Source organism: Leiobunum rupestre, chromosome 2 (genome assembly GCF_980474605.1).
Source record: "Leiobunum rupestre chromosome 2, qqLeiRupe1.1.hap1, whole genome shotgun sequence".
Lineage (NCBI taxonomy): Eukaryota > Metazoa > Arthropoda > Arachnida > Opiliones > Sclerosomatidae > Leiobunum > Leiobunum rupestre.
This window is the reverse complement of record NC_143385.1, coordinates 71,766,243-71,786,035: the sequence shown is the minus strand read 5'-3', so window position 1 is coordinate 71,786,035 and position 19,793 is coordinate 71,766,243. Positions and strand designations below refer to the sequence as shown.

Here is a 19,793-nt window from a genome sequence, read left to right as displayed (position 1 = left end):
ACGAAAACGTGACGGATTTTGAACCTCTTCACATGTGGCAAGCTTTTAATAACGAAAATCCAATTGTTAAATGCAATTTAATAGCTTTAAGAGTTGCTTTTATGACTTAGGCCTAAGGTGGTGCCTTGGGTATTAGCCTAGCTGATTATTATTATTATTATTAAATAAATGAGAAAAATTAGCCACATATTGATGACCTCACACCGGTCGCCATCTTAAAACAAAACTACGGCTGCTACGGCAAATAAATAACCTTTAACCTTTAACTACTCCCTTCTTACTCCAACTCGTTTTTTTTCCGACAGAATTGGAGTAAAATGACGTCATAGGGCTACACTTTTGAACCTGCCCAAAAAACCCAGAACAGGCGAAAAAAATCCGCCTACTAAATAATAATAACCAAAAATAAATGCCCGTAAACCGATTTTTTCAGCAAAAAATACAGTTGTAAGTCCTACTGAAGTGTAACTATTAAGTCTGTGTGAAGGGTTAATTAGAATATTGTACGATTAAATGTTTCTTTTCAAACCAAATTTATTAAGTGTAATATAATATACGTTAGTTCGTTCCTACGTAGACGGACAAGATAAGGAATTGATGAGCTGTGTGAAAAATATCCACCTAAGCATATGACCCAGATAAAAGCGGTTTTCTAAAAGACCGTAACATATCCTTGGTGATCTAGTTTGGTAATCTTCCCAAGGGGTTCCATGGTGTAATGGTTAGCACTCTGGACTTTGAATCCAGCGATCCGAGTTCAAATCTCGGTGGAACCTAACTATTTTTCTTAATTATGATAATTGAAGGCGTTAAAGAACGTATAGAAAGGCTGGTTGTCTCCTGGTTTTTCTCGTCTCTTAAACGGACGTTTTGTAAAATTTTTGTAACTTTTTGTATCACCAGATGGGGTAGGAACTCCGTCAGCATCGCGATGTGTTATTAGAGTAATGCTCAAATGAATTGTCTCTAACCAGATACGAATAAGAGTTTGCGCGCTTTACATTTCGGTCATGAAATAAGCAATTGAAACATAAATTACTTTTTAAGGGTTTTTAATGTTTTTAAATTTTTATCGATTTAAAAAAGTCTAATATGAGTAAACATACTACAAAACATTAAGTGTGTTACATTGTTAATCAGTTTAAACTAGACTAGAGGTTTAGTTTTACTTTCAGATTCGAAAAATTAGGCGAAAATGCCGCTTTATTTAAATTTGCAAACAATATATTAGACTAATCATGGAATGGAAACTTTTTATATTTTTTTCGGAAAAATACGGAAAATGTTCCGGAAAAAAGGTCTCGGTCAATTTCCGGAAAATTTCCCGACATATAACACTAGTTAAAACTGTAATAAATAATCTAAAAACAGAATCTATTAGGCGCTGTAAGTATTGAGAATTATGACCAAAATGTGACTTAAAAGGGCCAATTTTAAATAATTTTTATAAAATAATGAAGGGACTATATTTAAAATCTGGACTGATTTGAAGTTATTTTATTTAACAAAATAAAACCAACGCTATCCATTTATCTTACGCCTAAAAAAAATGGATTAATTTCCAAAATTTAAAGATTTGAGTTGGTTCGCGAAGCTTGAGATTTTTTTAAATAAATAATGGGTTATATAATTGCTCTGAATAGATATATTGAATTGAATTGAATTGAATTGAATTGAATTGAATTTTTATTTGAGTGTATTAAAACAGTACAAGGCACCAGCGGGCTAATACACTGAGAATAAACAATCGTCAAAATACGGAAAAGAATTTAGGAAAATTAAAAATTAAAAATAAAATTAAAATGAAAATTAAAATTACGTCTTATATTAACAAGTAAAACATAAACATAGCAGAAATTAAGTGATACATTATTGCAAAGAAGTTAATAGTCAAACATACAAACTGTATTTTGTCATAAGACCGTAAACAGACCCGTTTTTAGTACAAAAATTAGAAAGGTATTTTTGTTTTGTTTTTTTATGTACATCAAAGAAATATATATATATATATATTAATTTAAAATAAAAAAGTTAAAATTAGGATTTGGCGTGTTGGAAGCGGAGTACTGAAAATATCGTTCACATTTCCATATTGATTTGTATTAGACATGATTCTATTTAACAGGTTACTTTTTAGTGGAGGTCCATAAAAAGGTTGCCTCTCCTGTTTGACCGTGAGCTACAGTTCAGTAATAGATTTTGGAGAAGTTCAGAGCAATTATACCGTGCAACCAAGAGGTAGTTTGCAAATTTGATGTCGCGTTTAATTAGGGTATGCAAGGTTGAATCAATTTTAAATTTAGTTAGGAATATATATATATATATATATATATATATATATATATATATATATATAATTTATTTTTGTTATAGCTATGATATATATATATATATCATAGCTATAACAAAAATAAATTATTCCATCAAAATCCAAACGCCAGATAAATGTTATCCTAAATATTCCCATGAGACGATTATAAGACTCGAAAGTGTGTTTTATCCTCAATTGATAACTCGTACTAGATTTCTCCCAAAATATTTAAATTTTTAATTTTAGCAATACGTGATATATGATATACATTTATTTGCTGTATAGCTTCTGGTGTAATTCTGTAGCATATTTTTATTCTAGATTCATTTTAATTACTGGGCATTAAATTCAATTACTGGTCATTCATTTTAATTACTGGTCATTCATTTTAATTACTGGTCATTCATTTTAATTATTGGTCATTCATTTTAATTACTGGTCATTCATTTTAATTATTGGTCATTCATTTTAATTACTGGTCATTCATTTTATTTACTGGTCATTCATTTTAATTACTGGTCATTCATTTTAATTACTGGTCATTCATTTTAATTACTGATCATTCATTTTAATTACTGATCATTCATTTTAATTACTGATCATTCATTTTAATTACTGGACAATAATTTCAATTTAATTACTGGTCATTCATTTTAATTACTGGACAATAATTTCATTTACAGTACAATAATTTCAATTACAGCACAATGATTTTAATTACAGCACTAATTGAACTTACTGCACATTAATTTCAATAACTGCACTAAAATTTCAATAACTCACAATAATTTCAATAACTGCACAATAACTTCACAATAATTTCAATAACTGCACAATAATTTCAATAACAGCACAATAATTTCAAAAACAGCACAATAATTTCAATTACAGCACAATAATTTACATTTAAAGCACAATAATTTCAATTACTGCACAATAATGTAAATTACTGCAAATTAATTTTAAATACTGCAAATTAATTTTAAATTTGAGGCATTAATTATTCTTCAACAAGTTTGGAGCCATCTAGTTTAAATAAAAACCATAAAATCTGAACCTATCAAAGCTTCAATCTAATTGTTTGTTTCTCGTAACCAATTTGTGAATTTAGATCTAAGACTTTCAAAATTTCATTGGTTTTTGATTAATTAAATAAACTATTAATTAACTATAAAGCCAAATTTATTTTAAATTCTTGATAGAAGGATGGATCTAGCAGCATTTTATTCTTAAGATTTTTGGGGAAATATTTAAACAAGGATACGGACCTAAATATTCACCTCGTTGTCTTTCATCAGTAAAATTGGAAAACTTGGAATTTGTTTATTTATTTTATTTATTTTTAAAGTAATTGGCGTTGAAATATTTCAAACTTTAAACAAAAGATTATTCAAGAAAAACCTCATTCAACGTCAGATATCACTGATAAATTCAGAAGTGACCCACTTTTGCGTTAATCTCTCATAACTAAAGACATGTACAAAAGCCATTTAAACAGTCAAAATACTGCAGACATTTCCACCCCTTCAACCAAAACATTGTTTTTCTTGAATCACTTCAAGCTCTTAAAACTTCCGATTGAGGTCGCGTTGTTTATATTATAAATTGAAATGATCATTTAAATTTGTTTTATCAAATATTTCAATTAAGATTAACATAAAAGATAATATTTTTCTTAAATTTAAATTGAATATACAATTAAATTTATAGCACAAGTAGGGAAAAAATTTATAGTTTTTTTAAATAATTTTTTATGTCTAGAAGACTCGAAATCTTTTAGTGCTTTGTTCTAAAATATATTATTTTTAATGTTCATTTATTTCCACTTTTTCTTGGGTTGAACTTTAATTTACAGTTTTTACAAAAAGCTTCAAATATTTTTGGTAATAAATCAATATTTATTCCATTCCCACAAAAACGTTTAAAAAAGCGCCATCTAGTAGAAATAGAAGCATTAAAATCATACCTTAAATGGCTTCGCTCTAAAAGTGTGTTTCCCTGCAAGCATTTTGTGAATTCTAATATATTTTAAACAATGCTTTCCAAGTCCACTACTTTTGTTGGTGTGAAAAGATACTACACTTTGATCTTAGCCAATCGACGAAGAAGCTTAGTTATTAATGTAAGAAAAGAAATATTTTATATTAAGTCATCTATTTGGTAGAAAATAAAATATTTTAGAGACACATTATCTACACATAAATGTGTTATTTAAAAAAGTATGTTATAGAATTACACCAAATAGCATTCAAAATGTTTTATTCACCTTTTTCAAAAAAGTATGTTATAGCATTACACCAAATAGCATTCAAAATGTCTGATTTACCTTTTTCAAAAAAGTATGTTTTAGAATTACAACACCAAATAGCATTCAAAATGTTTTATTCACCTTTTTCAAAAAAGTATGTTATAGCATTACACCAAATAGCATTCAAAATGTCTGATTTACCTTTTTCAAAAAAGTATGTTTTAGAATTACACCAAATAGCATTCAAAATGTTTTATTCACCTTTTTCAAAAAAGTATGTTATAGCATTACACCAAATAGCATTCAAAATGTATGATTTACCTTTTTCAAAAAAGTATGTTTTAGAATTACACCAAATAGCATTCAAAATGTTTTATTTTCCTTTTTCAAAAAATGATGTTAGAGGTGGTTTTTTTTCGCTTTATCCGGGAGTTTGGGTAAGAAGAGTAACGGTTTGACGTCATTTTATTCCGAATCTGTGGTGGTGAATAGTTCGAGTTGGGGTAAAAACGTTTTTCCAAAATGGCTGCCTGTAGCCTTTTAAGCGGATAAATTTTCTATCTTTACACTTCCTTTTCAGAAGGAGTAAAAAGAGTAGCCCTAATACTCCGGAACAGGCGAATAGTTTATGGGCCGGAGTGATTCTCATCCCCGGAACAGGCGAATAACACGTTTTAGGGTAAAAGAGTACACTTTAATCCGAGAACAGGTAAAAAGAAAACACATAGAATTACACCAAAAATATACAAAATATTCAATTTACGTTTTTTCCAAAAGTATGTTGTAGAATAACACCCGATAGTTGTACAAAATGTTTCATTTGTGTGTTCAAAAAGTAAGCTATAGAATTACACCAAATATATACAAAATGTTTAATTTACGTTTTTTCAAAAAGTGTGCTATAGAATTTCTCCAAATATATACAAAATGTTTAATTTACGTTTTTTCAAAAAGTGTGCTATAGAATTTCTCCAAATATATACAAAATGTTTAATTTACGTTTTTTCAAAAAGTGTGCTATAGAATTTCTCCAAATAATATACAAATTGTTTTATTTACTTTTCCCAAAAAATATGTGATAGAATTTCACGCCATAGTTATTCAAAATCTTTTATTAACTATTTTCAAAAAAGAATGTTATAAAATGAAATCAAATGATATACAAAATGTTATTTTAACTATTTTCAAAAAAGTATATTATATAATGAAATCAAGTAATTTACAAAATGTTATTTTAACTATTTTCAAAAAAGTATGTTATATAATGAAATCAAATAATATTCAAGATGTTATATTAACTATTTTCAAAAAAGTATGTTATATAATGAAATCAAATAATATTCAAGATGTTATATTAACTATTTTCAAAAAAGTATGTTATATAATGAAATCAAATAATATCCAAGATGTTATATTAACTATTTTCAAAAAAGTATATTATATAATGAAATCAAATAATTTACAAAATGTTATTTTAACTATTTTCAAAAAAGTATGTTATATAATGAAATCAAATAATATTCAAGATGTTATATTAACTATTTTCAAAAAAGTATGTTATATAATGAAATCAAATAATATCCAAGATGTTATATTAACTATTTTCAAAAAAGTATGTTAAAGAACGAAATCAAATAATATAAAAAAATCATATGAACTATTTTCAAAAAAGTATGTTATATAATTAAATCAAATAATTTACAAAATGTTATTTTAACTATTTTCAAAAAAGGATGTTATATAATGAAATCAAATAATATTCAAGATGTTATATTAACTACTTTAAAAAAAGTATGTTATATAATGAAATCAAATAATATCCAAGATGTTATATTAACTATTTTCAAAAAAGTATGTTAAAGAACGAAATCAAATAATATAAAAAAATTATATGAACTATTTTCAAAAAAGTATGTTATATAATGAAATCAAATAATATCCAAGATGTTTTATTAACTATTTCCAAAAAAAGTATGTTATATAATGACACCAGAAACTATTCAGCAATGAAATTTATATCAGCTGATGTGCTGCTGAAACGTTGAACCTTTTTGGAGAAATCAAGATTTAGTTATCGGGCCAGTCCAAAACCTAAACAAGTGACGCAACAAGATTTAGAATCAACAGACGGCCACACTCGACCAACTAGGAAGTTAGCTTCGGAAACCGCCAAGGGATTCTATCGAAGTCTAGAACTCCAGATAGCAAATCAAGCGTTCCAGAAAAAAATATACAACACTATTATTTTACCTCATTAGAAATTATGAATTTATTAGCATTAATACCCCTTTCAAATAAGGCCATTTTTCGAGCGAGTTTCCACTACATCCAACGAGCTGTAAGTCGCTACTGAAAACTACTGTTACGCCCTCTTTTGGTTGCCGTCGAAAGATAAATACGTAGCAGACGACATTAGCGTTTGGCTACCTGTAGCGAAATGACAATTTGTGGTACGCGTTGATGCGTATTAGAGGGCATTGATGGAAGAAATATCAAGGATATTTGCATTGAATTATAATTTTACACTGGTTTGTGTTGCCTCCATCCTAACTCAAAGGAGACGCTACATCAAATAAATATAAAATAAATAAATATGAAATAAATATGAAATAAATATGAAATAAATATGAAATAAATATGAAATAAATATGAAATAAATATGAAATAAATATGCAATAAATATGAAATAAATATGAAATAAATATAAAATAAATATAAAATAAATATAAAATAAATATAAAATAAATATAAAATAAATATAAAATAATATGTCCAAAAAGCAAGCTAATAGCTTAAAAGGGAACATTAATTTTGTTGCATCCCGAACAGGTGAAAAGTTTCCATTATTTTAACAAGCACTATATAAACAGTAACTTGCAGGTCCTGTCTTTCGGGTATATTACTTCTTGGCGATATCCTTGAAGATGTTTTATTGAAGCGCCTATTGGCGGTAAAATCACTTTCATTGAAAATTCCGTCGTAAAAACCCTCATACGCTTTTGATAATGACAATGAGTCAATCGTACCCTAATTAAAGATAGTATCAGAAGTATATTAGCGACCGGAACGAGTCTAGGTGGCGTAACGGCGCTAGCTTCTCCGAGGTAGCGCCTATGATTTAGCGTCTGCTACAGACAAATTAAATAGTCATAAGAACGATTTTTTTAAAATAATCTTATAAAACTATAAGCAAACGACGTAAAAATAATATTAAAATGCAAGTATCATTATATTAATTAAGTTAAATTTACGAATAACGATGAAGAAAAACTAATAGCGTCTGCTTTAGTCGCTACCTCTCTAGGTTTCAATGGTGAACCAAAGGGGGCGTTGCCATAGTTTTCGGTCGCGAATAATATATCGCTTACGAAATAAGTATTCAGATATATCTTTGCTCATGTTATTCGCTTGAAACATGTACAGGTTACCATTGATTTAAAAAAGAATTGTTGTAAATATGTCAATAACCTAAATTATAGTAATTCTTAACAATATATTTTATATGGGATGTATCATTTAGTTAAAGTCCACTATGTAGAGTACAAGTTCTCTAATTATAATAATTATAAATCGTTCTCTGACGACGTTATTGTTTCGCTAATTTGAATATTAACTTCCTTCGCCATTAGTAGAAGGCACCACGCTCTCCAGTAAAGTCGTTTTTTCGAAAAATCGGACAGTTTCATGGCCAATTGGCCATCTCTAATAACAAGGGCCTAATGTAAATGCAGGTGGAAATGATGAACCGACAGTCAGGCCCGTCTTAAGACCCTTTGGGGCCCTGGGCTAAATTATTTCTTTGTATGTCCGTTGCCTAAATTCATCTACACCATAATCAATCCAAAATATTAATTTCAAAAGTACAACATAGGCCTACTGAAAATAAGATTTTTACTGACAGTGTTAGGTTTTAGAAATTGTAGGTACCGTATGATACGCGATGTGGCGACGAGTAAAATTACTTTAGACGTAACTAAACGACACATAATATTAAATCAGCCTAAATAATATATAAACAACTAAACCCTTATCAGTAGAGTAGAGGCCGTATCGCTGGCCTTTCCGGGCCCCCAAAACTGGCGGGGGGCCCTGGGCTGTAGCCCATTTAGCCCATGCCTTAAGACGGCCCTGCCGACAGTTGCTTTAACGGCTTATATGGATACTTCTCGCGTATTTAGATACTTTATTAACTTCTGACAGTATTGAAAAACAACAATTGCAATCGTTTAACAGTGAAATAATAGACATGATCTATTGTCTCGGGGGGACGGTCGGGTACCTGATTGTCATTAAAATTCTCAGGTATTTTTTAAGTAGTTAACAAAGTACCAATTGTCTCTTAACTCTTCATCTAGGATGTATCGCCATATTCTGTTATCGCTATCTTAGCAGACGATCTTTGCCGCGTAGCGACGGTAAACACTACGCAAAGATTCACAGAGCCCAACCGGAGAGCGAAAGTGACATACCGCAACGTTTAGAAGCCATTAAATATTATTATAATAATCCCCCGCTAGAGGGCGTTCACCGTTTAAGACACCGGGCAAGAAATTCCACCATGAACCACGAATCTAAGGGGACTCACTGTTCCCGATATTTTGACACGGTAGGGGTGTCCTTAAAGCAAGTGTCGGCTCGACGTGAAGTAGCTCTTTTTTCAACAGATGTCGCTATCGTCGACATCGAAGAAAGATAGTTAAGCTATATTTGGACCCAAAAGGCGATAATTTTAGGTACCCTTCGCGTTGATTGGATTGTAAATTGGTTAATAACATAAATTACAGCAATTACAAACCATATTTTTACATGGGATATATAATTTAGGTTAAAGCCAACTAAATAGAGTTTAAGTTTTTTAACTATAATACTCTACAATGACTCTCGGACGACGTTATCATTTGACTATTTTGAATATTAACTTCGTTCACCATAAATAGATGGCACCACGCTCTCCAACAAAGTCGCTTTTTTTCGAAAAATTGGATAGATTCATATTTCTAATAACAGTGGCCTCTTCATACTACAGGTGGCAATGATACAGCTTACTGAGGTACATCAGCCGCTTTGAAGCGCCTCAAGAACTCTGTTCAACTATCATTGCGAGAGGCTTAGTCGTTGTTTAGGCGACAATCCGTGAGATAAAGTTAGGTTAGGCTTAGTTCAATTAACTTTTTAAGTTTATTAATGAAATGGATTTCAGTTAATTTTATTTAAAAAAACCTCAGCCATACGCGGCTCACTGGTTATTTTTACTGATCACAATGGTTAATTACCATTACTTAAACTTTTAAATAACCAATTTCAAAAATAGTAGGTCTAAAACTTACTAATCATGTAACCGACAACCGACTTCTCTGCGAAACAACGCCGGAAATCGACTTCAGCGACGCCAAGTTTTTCCACTTTGAACTAAAATTTCTTATCCCAGTATTAACGCGTGCTTTTTAAAACCTGAACAGACTGTAAGTCCCCTTAGATTCTTGGTCCTTGATTTCACGTGATCTTCCAATATTAATATTTCAAGATACGTAACGACATCTAGTGTCGATTAGGGGAAACTTTATTTGAAAGTAGCAACGTTCCTGTAATTACTCAAACGTACTATACTATAGTGCGTTTGTACTTATAGGAACCTTGGTACTATACCACTAGTATATAATAGTTAGAAAAAGTGTGCTAAAGATTTCCCGAATTAATTAAGATAGAGCTCATTGAACACTAGCCTAGGATGGACGATGGACATACTTTCTAGTCTGTTCTTTCCTGTTGTTGTATTGAAACGCAGATAGATGGCGGTAACGTTTCCGTTGGGTAGCAAAAATAAATCAATAATCGTGGTAGCTTTTTCCAGCTCTTCCTTAGTTCTAGGAGTGTGCGAACAGTGCGAATAACCGAATTTTTGTATTTCTTAAAAGATTAATCGAATCGATTGTTGAATCCTAAAAAGGCGACTAACCGAATTTTGAAATTTTTATTCGGAAAAAATAGTGTAACCGTTTATAAACGATTACTTATTATTACACCGAATAACCGTTATATAGCGAATAGAAATAAATTATTCGTTTTCAAATGGGCTCGAAATTAGTCACTCAAGATTTTAAATAATTAATTTAAATTGTTAAATTTAGTTAATTAAAATAATATTCGAACGATTATTCTTCATTTCGAATAATCATTTTGTAAATCCGAATTTTCGAATAATCATTTTGTAAATCCGAATTTTCGAATAATTTATCTTGGGAAACTAATAATAACCGATAATAATTTTTTACAATGTATTTTATATGGGATATACAATTTAGGTTAAAGTCCACCATTTTTGAGTGGCGGCGCGTGACCAACGTCATAATAACGAAGCTCCTCCGATCCCCGCGACTGAGGGCAGACTACCTCATGCAGTTCGATACGCATCGAAACTAGAGTTCTTAAATTACCGTAATTTTCTTTTTTTTTTTAAAGTTTTTTTTTACGATTAAAACAAGGAATTCAAAGAAGAAACGCTTTTATTGGGTAAACAAATCGCATTTACCGGGCTTCACCGTTTGTTGCTCAAAATATTTCTGAATAACTAGCTCTACTTTCTTTTTTTTACCCATTTTACGAAATAAAACCTTATTTACTTAAATGATATGAAATTATAGAAAGAATACTATATTCATACGCTAGACTACTTCGAAGTAACGCTAAACTAACGCAGATGCAAATGTGCGGAATAACCAAGTGAAAATAAAACTAACATTTTAGCAGACGACAGATGAATCATGAATCATTAATGTGATTTTTATTAAACAGGGCTAGACATAAGTATTCTTCCTATTAAACGTAGCAAACTATTCTAACACGGCCTTCGACTCCTTGGAAATTCGCTTCCAAAACGAATCTAGGTGGCGCAGCGGTGCCTAGCTCTTCGAGTTAGCGCGTTACGCCTATGATCTAGTGTTTGCTGGAGTGAAATTACATTATTAAACGATGCAAAAATACACTAAAACGCGAATAACGTTAGGTTTTGAGTTTTGTAATCTTGTGCGACGTATTTTAGGTACATCTTAGCCCGAAAGATCAAAGAAAATTGAGAATCAGTGAAACACGAATACGATGGTAAATTACCATGGTAATTTACCACTGTAAATTTCCCTGGTAATTACCAGGGTAATTACCATTTTTGTAATTTACCTGAGAAAATTGTAAATTACTGTTACCAGGGTAATTTACCGTGTAAATTACCAGGGTAAATTACCGATTCGTATCTCTAATCGAAACTACTGAAGGATCGGGCTTCCCACTACCCTCCTAAGCTATTTTACCCGTCCACCTGAATTAAAAGGCATTAAAATTTAAAAGTCTCTAGATGACAACGAATTTTTGGAATAAAATCAGAGCGCTGAAGAAAGGCTAACCATACAGAACATTTTCGTGGTAAACGCGCTGCTTATTTTTCGACGCAGTAGGGACCATAGAAATCTCATAGGTAACTAGAATGCTGCCGCCTACGGCCGAGCTTGACGCCAGTTCGCCTTGAACCTTCAGCCAATGAGAGGCCATAGAGTGGTTCCGCCAAGGAGGATAATAATCCTCCTTGGATCCGCTACTATAGCGGGAGATAGGTGACGTCATTCTCTCTGGTGACATTAAATTCTTGGCAGCACCACTCTTTGAGCTCTGATTGGCTGAGATCTGGCTATCGTCTGCCACGGCCTTTGGCCCATTTGCCAGTTACACGGCAGCATTCTAGTTACCTATGAGATTTCTGTGGTAGGGACATCGCGTTATTTCGAGCGATGACGATAAAAATTCGCATTAGGCCTAACGGAAATTTTTAGCGACGACGAGAGAAATTCGCATTAGGCCTAACGGAAATTTTTAGCGACGACGAGAGAAATTCGCATTAGGCCTAACGGAAATTTTTAGCGACGACGAGAGAAATTCGCATTAGGCCTAACGGAAATTTTTAGCGACGACGAGAGAAATTCGCATTAGGCCTAACGGAAATTTTGAGCGACGACGAGAGAAATTCGCATTAGGCCTAACGGAAATTTTTAGCGACGACGAGAGAAATTCGCATTAGGCCTAACGGAAATTTTGAGCGACGACGAGAGAAATTCGCATTAGGCCTAACGGAAATTTTTAGCGACGACGAGAGAAATTCGCATTAGGCCTAACGGAAATTTTTAGCCACGACGAGAAAAATTCGCATTAGGCCTAACGGAAATTTTTAGCGACGACGAGAAAAATTCGCATTAGGCCTAACGGAAATTTTTAGCGACGACGAGAAAAATTCGCATTAGGCCTAACGGAAATCTTAAGAGTCGACCGGGAAAATTCGCGTTAGGCCTAATGGAGATTTCGAGCTACGACGATAAAAAATCGTGTTCGACCAGACCATGGAAGAATAACCAAACGGAGATTTTGAGCGTTGATGAGAAAAAAAAAAGCCCGTTAGGTCTATCTAAGATTTTGCACGCTCACATCCGCTCTGTTTTTGCACTTAGAAAAATTAAAAGTAGATTTTGTTTGGCTTGAGTATGGTTGCATTTGACTCCTTGGCTAGCCAGTCAAATCTGGTAACCGACCAACCGGAAATATTTGGTTCAGCCATCCGAAATTCGCCACCAAAGGGGGGAAGTAAAGACAGATGATCTTTTATTGAAGCGCCTATTACACTTTTCAGTTTACATAACCTGAAGTTCATAATCGGTGGGATTTTTGTCTGCTAAGCAGGCGATTAAACAAAACGTCTGCTAAGCAGACGACAATTCAGCAATTAATGAGTTTCTCTCGTTGGCTGCTGAAAAATCTAATTCGCGACCTTCCAATCGAGAAAAGCGTACGCCATGATAGAACCATTGAGCTGGGAATATTAATCTAGAGGTCCAATCAAAAGGTCGGATTTCAGTATTTCCCGAAACAAGTTTTTAAAAAATAAGAATACTGGACATGTGTCAGATTTATAGCCCGGTGTACCCGGTAAGATTGAAACCACACCACCGGAGGTCTGTCATCATTATGCCCTACGCCGGCGTCCACAAGCCCGGACAGGTGACAAATCGAGCATGGGTAGTGTTGGTCGCACCTTCGACGCAAGCCACTCAACCCAGCAGAAGGAGCAGCAATGGGTGGACCAGTCCCCACTTCGCACACAGCAGTGGGATTAAGAGCGGATGCTCTGGCAACGCCAGCCGGCACCCCACCTACGAAGGTACAGAGCCAAGCCCTTTGGAAGGAGCGCCTAAAGGGGAACGGCGGGCACACAGCAGCCCGCATAACCCGGCACAGCTGGCACCGGACATCCCGGTCGAACTCCAAAAGGCCGGGAGACGGGTCCGCCGTGTCCTCATACGGAGGCCCGCAGCCCCACAGCAGGCAACTCAATCCGCCGAGACGGCCAGTTTGCCTGGCCCCTCTCCGTTAGCCTGGGCCGAAACCCAGTTACCAGCCCACACCGGACCGAAGTCGGAGGTGGAGATGGGACCATTTTGACGGAGCTAACATCTCCCAGTGCGCCACCACCCGTGCTGGGTTACAAGAGCCGGACCCCGACTCCCCGGTAAAGCCACCAGTAATTGCACACTCCGACCCCTCGTGGGCCAAATAAGAATACTGCCGTCTGCTCCCAAATGACGAGAAAACGTTATCATTCTACCCGTGGCGCCGTCTATCTCTCAATGGTTCGTTCAAACAAGACGCGTTTTCCGGCAAATTTTTTTTTTTTCAAAAATAATGGATGGCGCCACGGGTCATATGATAACGTTTTCTCGTCATTTTAGAGCAGACGGCACATTCGTAATTTTCAAAAACGTGTTTCGCGGGGAGCAGATTTGATTGGATCTCTAGATTAATATTCCCAACTCAATGGATAGAACAACACGCAAGATTAAAATGCGTAAAACATCCGTACCCGTCCGCCGTAGTTATATAGTTCCAAGCTGTAACTCTGTTGCTTCTCAATTCGACTATGCTTCGATACTACCCCCTAAAATGTGTTAATTAATAAAATGGTGTCGCCTGGTGAGAGCTTGGAGAACTAAGGACGCTGTTTGATTTATAGACAGTTGACGGAAACGCACCGATATATCGGCCTATTTTTCTAATATCGGTATCGGTCAATATCTGTTTAAAAGAAGCCGATATTGGCCGATACAGATATTCGAAAATATTAGCAGGAAAAACATTTAAAAATAATAAAATACTCCATTAACTACCTAATGATAATATTTTATTGCCACAACCTGACAATTCCCGTCAAAAAGGCAAGTTCTTCAACAAGGCTTGGCTTTAGTCTATTTCTTAATTTTGTAAGTAACTTTCCGCTTGTACTAAATAGTCTTTCACTATCAACACTGGATGCAGGTGTCGATAGATATATTCTATACCGTACTGTTATGATAGAGGACTTTGCTAATATCGGCTGATATTATCGGCCACTGATAGCCGATATATCGGTCGGCCGATATATTGGCTGTACCCATATCGGTGCATCCCTAGTTTTAATATAGCATCACGAAAGAACAAACCAAAACTGCGCCCATCGTCCATCCTATTCTAGCCCTATCTGGATAACAGCAATAAGAAAATATTTGGCAATAGAAAGTATAGGAACGTGCACACTTGTGATAATTATGTTACTTTTCGAAACTTTGATAAATGTTATATACTTCTGGTATTACATTTTATTTCTAGGTCGAATCAGATCGATGAAACTGCGGTTGACAGCGGCAAATTCTTTCTGGAAAGAGAGAGAGGAAAAATTAACGAAGAAAACGGCCCACTATCGCCATCTATCATCGTTTTGTGATGGTATTGACATTTAAACATAAAATAATATATAGAACCATCTTATTTTAAATTTAAATAAAATTACGTACAAAATTTCCTCCGCCACGTTTATTCGATTCTTCAAATATTATTAAATTAATATAAAGTTTAAAATTTTATTAATCTAATAAAATTGAATTTAATGGTAAGATATTAAGTCATACTTACTAGTGCATTTACTGTCAACTTAAATAAATTCAACATTATGGATTTATAATTTATAATAATAATTATAATAATTTAATAGCAATAATAAAATAATAGTTAAATAATAATAATAATAATAATTCGGAAAAATTAAAATTATCAATTCAATTTAGAATCTTAAGAATGTTTAAAATACGGTAATTTTTAATCGTAATAATATTTTAATAATAATAGTAATAATTATTATAATAATTTAATGGACTTTTTCTGATCATCGTAAATTAAACTTCGTAATGCAATATAAATTCATAAAAACAGAAATGTTTAAACTTAGTTAAAATAATTAATAATAGGAAAATAATAATTAACAATATTATTATTCATAAATATGATTACTATCCACACATTAATTATAACGAATAGCGTTTAAAACAATACATAGAGCGAAAAAGATACTTAGGTCCCACCGAGATTTGAACTCGGATCGCTGGATTCAGAGTCCAGAGTGCTAACCATTACACCATGGGACCCGGATATTTCCGCATCATATTTGGACGTAGATCAACTGAGTTGAGATAATCATTGACTTTCAGATAATAGTTCTGCTTGGGAGTACTTTAATCCACTGATAAAGTTTTACAAAAGACTATCTACACGTGTTAAACGTGTTACCCTAGCTATGACTAACCTCTAATATTGTAATAGGCTATACATGTAAACAACTCAGAAGCATAGCAAAATAATGTCAACAAAACGTTAAACTATTATCTATAAATAACTTTTACCATAATTATTAATTTAAATGACATTTTCCATAAGGTCTCATTTAAATGTATTTAACAAAGATTAAAAAGTGACATTTAAAAAGAATATCAACTTAATTAATTAATTAAACATATAAGGTTTAATTTACCTTTGTTTAAATTATTTGTTAATATAAATGTACTTAACAAAGATTATAATGTAACATTTGAAATTAATGTTAACTGTAAGCTTTGGAAACAGTGTATTGTTTTCATTATTATTGAAAATTTAATTTCAATATTATTAAAATTATTTCTTAAATGTACCTAATTCAGTAATTATGCTTAACATTTATTTTGACACTAATCACTTAGTGAAATTTATCTTTGATTTGTACTTTAAACAAATTGTTCCTCATAAAATAGGTTCGAGTCGAAAGCTCAGTGTTGAGGGCTCTATACACCTCAATTAAATAAAAATTTTAAAGCCATCGTTTTGAGAAATAACTCCTTACCATGGATAATTTAAAATTTTTAAAATTTATAGTACCTCATTTCGCGAACCAGACCTCATTATGCCAACTGTACTTCTTTGGCTAATAGTACCTCAATTCGCCAACTAGACCTTAATTCGTCAACAAAATACTATTTTGGAAATCAGTACTGTGGTGATTTTATCCAACAGTACCTCATTCGCCATCAGGGCGTCATTTCGCCCACACGACCTCATTTCACCTACTGCCAGGGCCGGATTACTCAAAAGACCAACTAGGCCTGGGCCTGGGGCACCAAGTCTACAAGGAGGTTTCGAAAAAGTTAAAAGTACAAAATTTGTATTATTTACTTTTAACATTTTTTTTCCGGAGTAATTTTAGTAAATGCATCCACTTTTTTCGATACCATGTAAAGCAATAATTTAAAACGTCACAAAAATGTAGGCAAAGTCTACATTGAAATTGTATTTTCCATCCATTGGTCAATTATAAATTGCGGGGCGCCTAGCTCGCTTCGCTCGCCACTGAAAGGGGGCACCAAAATTAGCTTGGGCCTAGGGCCCCACAAGGTCTTAATACGGCCCTGCCTACTGGACCTCATTTCGCGAACCCGACCTCATTATGCTAATCATACTTCTTTTGGCCAACTAATCCTCAATTCGCCAATAGCACTTCTTTTGGACAATAGCAGCCCATTCACCAAATAGATCTCGATTCGTCAACCAGAGGGGAGGAGCAGGGGGAACGTGCCTCTCCCGAAACCTATGGTCATACGTACAAATCTTTTTATTTTTTAACTTTTTTTCCGATGGTGTGCGGCGTGTGCCCCCTCCCGAACCTAAATCCTAGCGACGTCATTTCCCCAAATAGATCTCGATTCGCCAACTGCACCTCATTTATGCTACAGAACCTCATTTCGGCCACTGAACCTCCCTTCGCCCACTGAACCTAATTTCGCGAACTGAACCTCATTTCGCCAACTGGACCACATTTCGCCAACTGAACCTCATTTCGCCCACTGAACCTAATTTCCCCCACTGAACCTAATTTCCCCCACTGAACCTAATGCCGCGAACTGAACCTCCCTTCGATCACTGAACCTAATTTCGCCCACTGAACCTAATTTCCCCCACTGAACCTAATTTCGCCAACTGAACCTCCCTTCGCCCACTGAACCTAATTTCGCCAACTGAACCTCCCTTCGCCCACTGAACCTAATTTCGCCAACTGAACCTCCCTTCGCCCACTGAACCTAATTTCGCCAACTGAACCTAATCTCGCCAACTGAACCTAATTTCGTCAACTGAATATAATTTCGCCAACTGAACCTAATTTCGTCAACTGGACCTAATTTCGTCAACTGAACCTAATTTCGCCAACTGAACCTAATTTCGCCAACTGGACCTAATTTCGTCAACTGGACCTAATTTCGTCAACTGGACCTAATTTCGTCAACTGAACCTAATTTCGCCAACTGAAACTAATTTCGCCAACTGAACCTAATTTCGCCAACCGAATCTAATTTCGCCAACCGAATCTAATTTCGCCAACTGAATCTAATTCTGCCAACTGTAAATCCCGTCACTGTTTCAATCCCCTACATTAAAAAATTATATATTTGAAGGTAACTTTTTTTATCGAACGTAATTTACCTTTTAAATAAAAACGATTTTGGGAATTGCAAAGGGGGATCGTAGCGACGGTTGAGATGGCTCCATAACCGGTAGAGCGCGACCAAATCTCCGTGGGTTCTCGGACCCCCCCAACTCGCAACTTTCACCCACCCCCCTGCATATTTGAGCGTTACCCCAGACAGACGGTATTCTTGAATGAAAACATATCGAGACGAACAATGGGCCAAGTTTCCTGTGAGAATGGGTACCGCCCTTCGCCACGGTCCTGCGACTTTTCAAGAACCCCGACCACCAAATACCATTCTCCTCTTTTTCTGGCGGGTCATCCGACGCGCCCCTCCCGGGAATTAAGGGGAGGCCAAAAAATGGCCCCCTTTTCCCTCGGGAAACTCAGATTTTCGTCAACAAAAGTTATGAACAAGTTGATAACCAATTTCTTTTTCATCCTAGCTTTAGATAAGTCCAAAATAAATATATGTAAAATTGTTTCGTTGGTCCCACTACACCCGTTTAAGAACGTATAGATGTTTTCATAGAGCTCGGGGAAACGAATAAATTAACCGCCACCATTTCAATTAATCATAAAAATTCGATTAACTGTTTATTTATGGATATTATTCACGACTATTATACGATTTAATATGCAACAAATAAGTTTTTATTCGGATAATTTTCGGATATGGATATAAAAGAAATGAACGGAAAATTTTCCGAACGCAGAGCCCTATGTTTTCATAAAATCCCCATCAAAGAACTGCCTAGGAGGTGGTATATTCTATGAAGGGACATGTAACGGTATGTAGTCTTTAGTGGTTATTGATTTTTAAGGAAACATGTTTGCCAGCTTTAGAACTGAAACATTCCCATCAAAGACTGAGGGGAAAATTTTTGTCGGGGGTGGGAAACAACATAGCCGTATTTTATGAAAACACATATAAGTTCTTAAACGGGTGTAGTGGGACCAACGAAACAATTTCACATATATTTTTTAGACTTATCTATAGCTAGGAGCAACAAACACAGCACCCCACACAAGGAGAACGCAACCCGTCAAAAGTCGTGGATTTTCTTGTGTACAATTTTCATTATTTAGACGCTTTAGCGCCTGCTGCCGTTGGAAGGGGAAAATTCGGAAATTGTCTTCCCCCTTCCGGTAAAATGTTCAGTGTAAAGGTTCGTCCAATGAAATTTGTACACAACACTGCGTTAGCGTGTTTAAAGGTTAGCTGCGTTCCCCTTGTGTTTGTTGCTCCTAGTCTATTCGCGACCGAAATGAGTCTAGGTGGAGTTACGGCGCTAGCTTCTCTGAGCTTGCATCCAGCGCAGAATTAAGGACTAGGCCTACTAGGCACAGGCCTATGGGACCCCACCAACGGCGAATAACATTTTGTGAACTGAAAAATC

The 19,793-nt window shown here is 34.3% G+C and overlaps 2 non-coding genes across 2 annotated transcripts; one reads left to right on the top strand and one right to left on the bottom strand.

Moving 5' to 3' along the window:
- The first annotated feature begins 704 nt into the window (after positions 1-704).
- TRNAQ-UUG (transfer RNA glutamine (anticodon UUG)) lies at positions 705-776 on the top strand. Its single transcript has one exon. It is a non-coding gene; the product is annotated as a tRNA-Gln (tRNA).
- A 15,200-nt stretch (positions 777-15,976) lies between these two features.
- Positions 15,977-16,048, bottom strand: TRNAQ-CUG (transfer RNA glutamine (anticodon CUG)). Its single transcript has one exon. It is a non-coding gene; the product is annotated as a tRNA-Gln (tRNA).
- Positions 16,049-19,793: the final 3,745 nt, after the last annotated feature.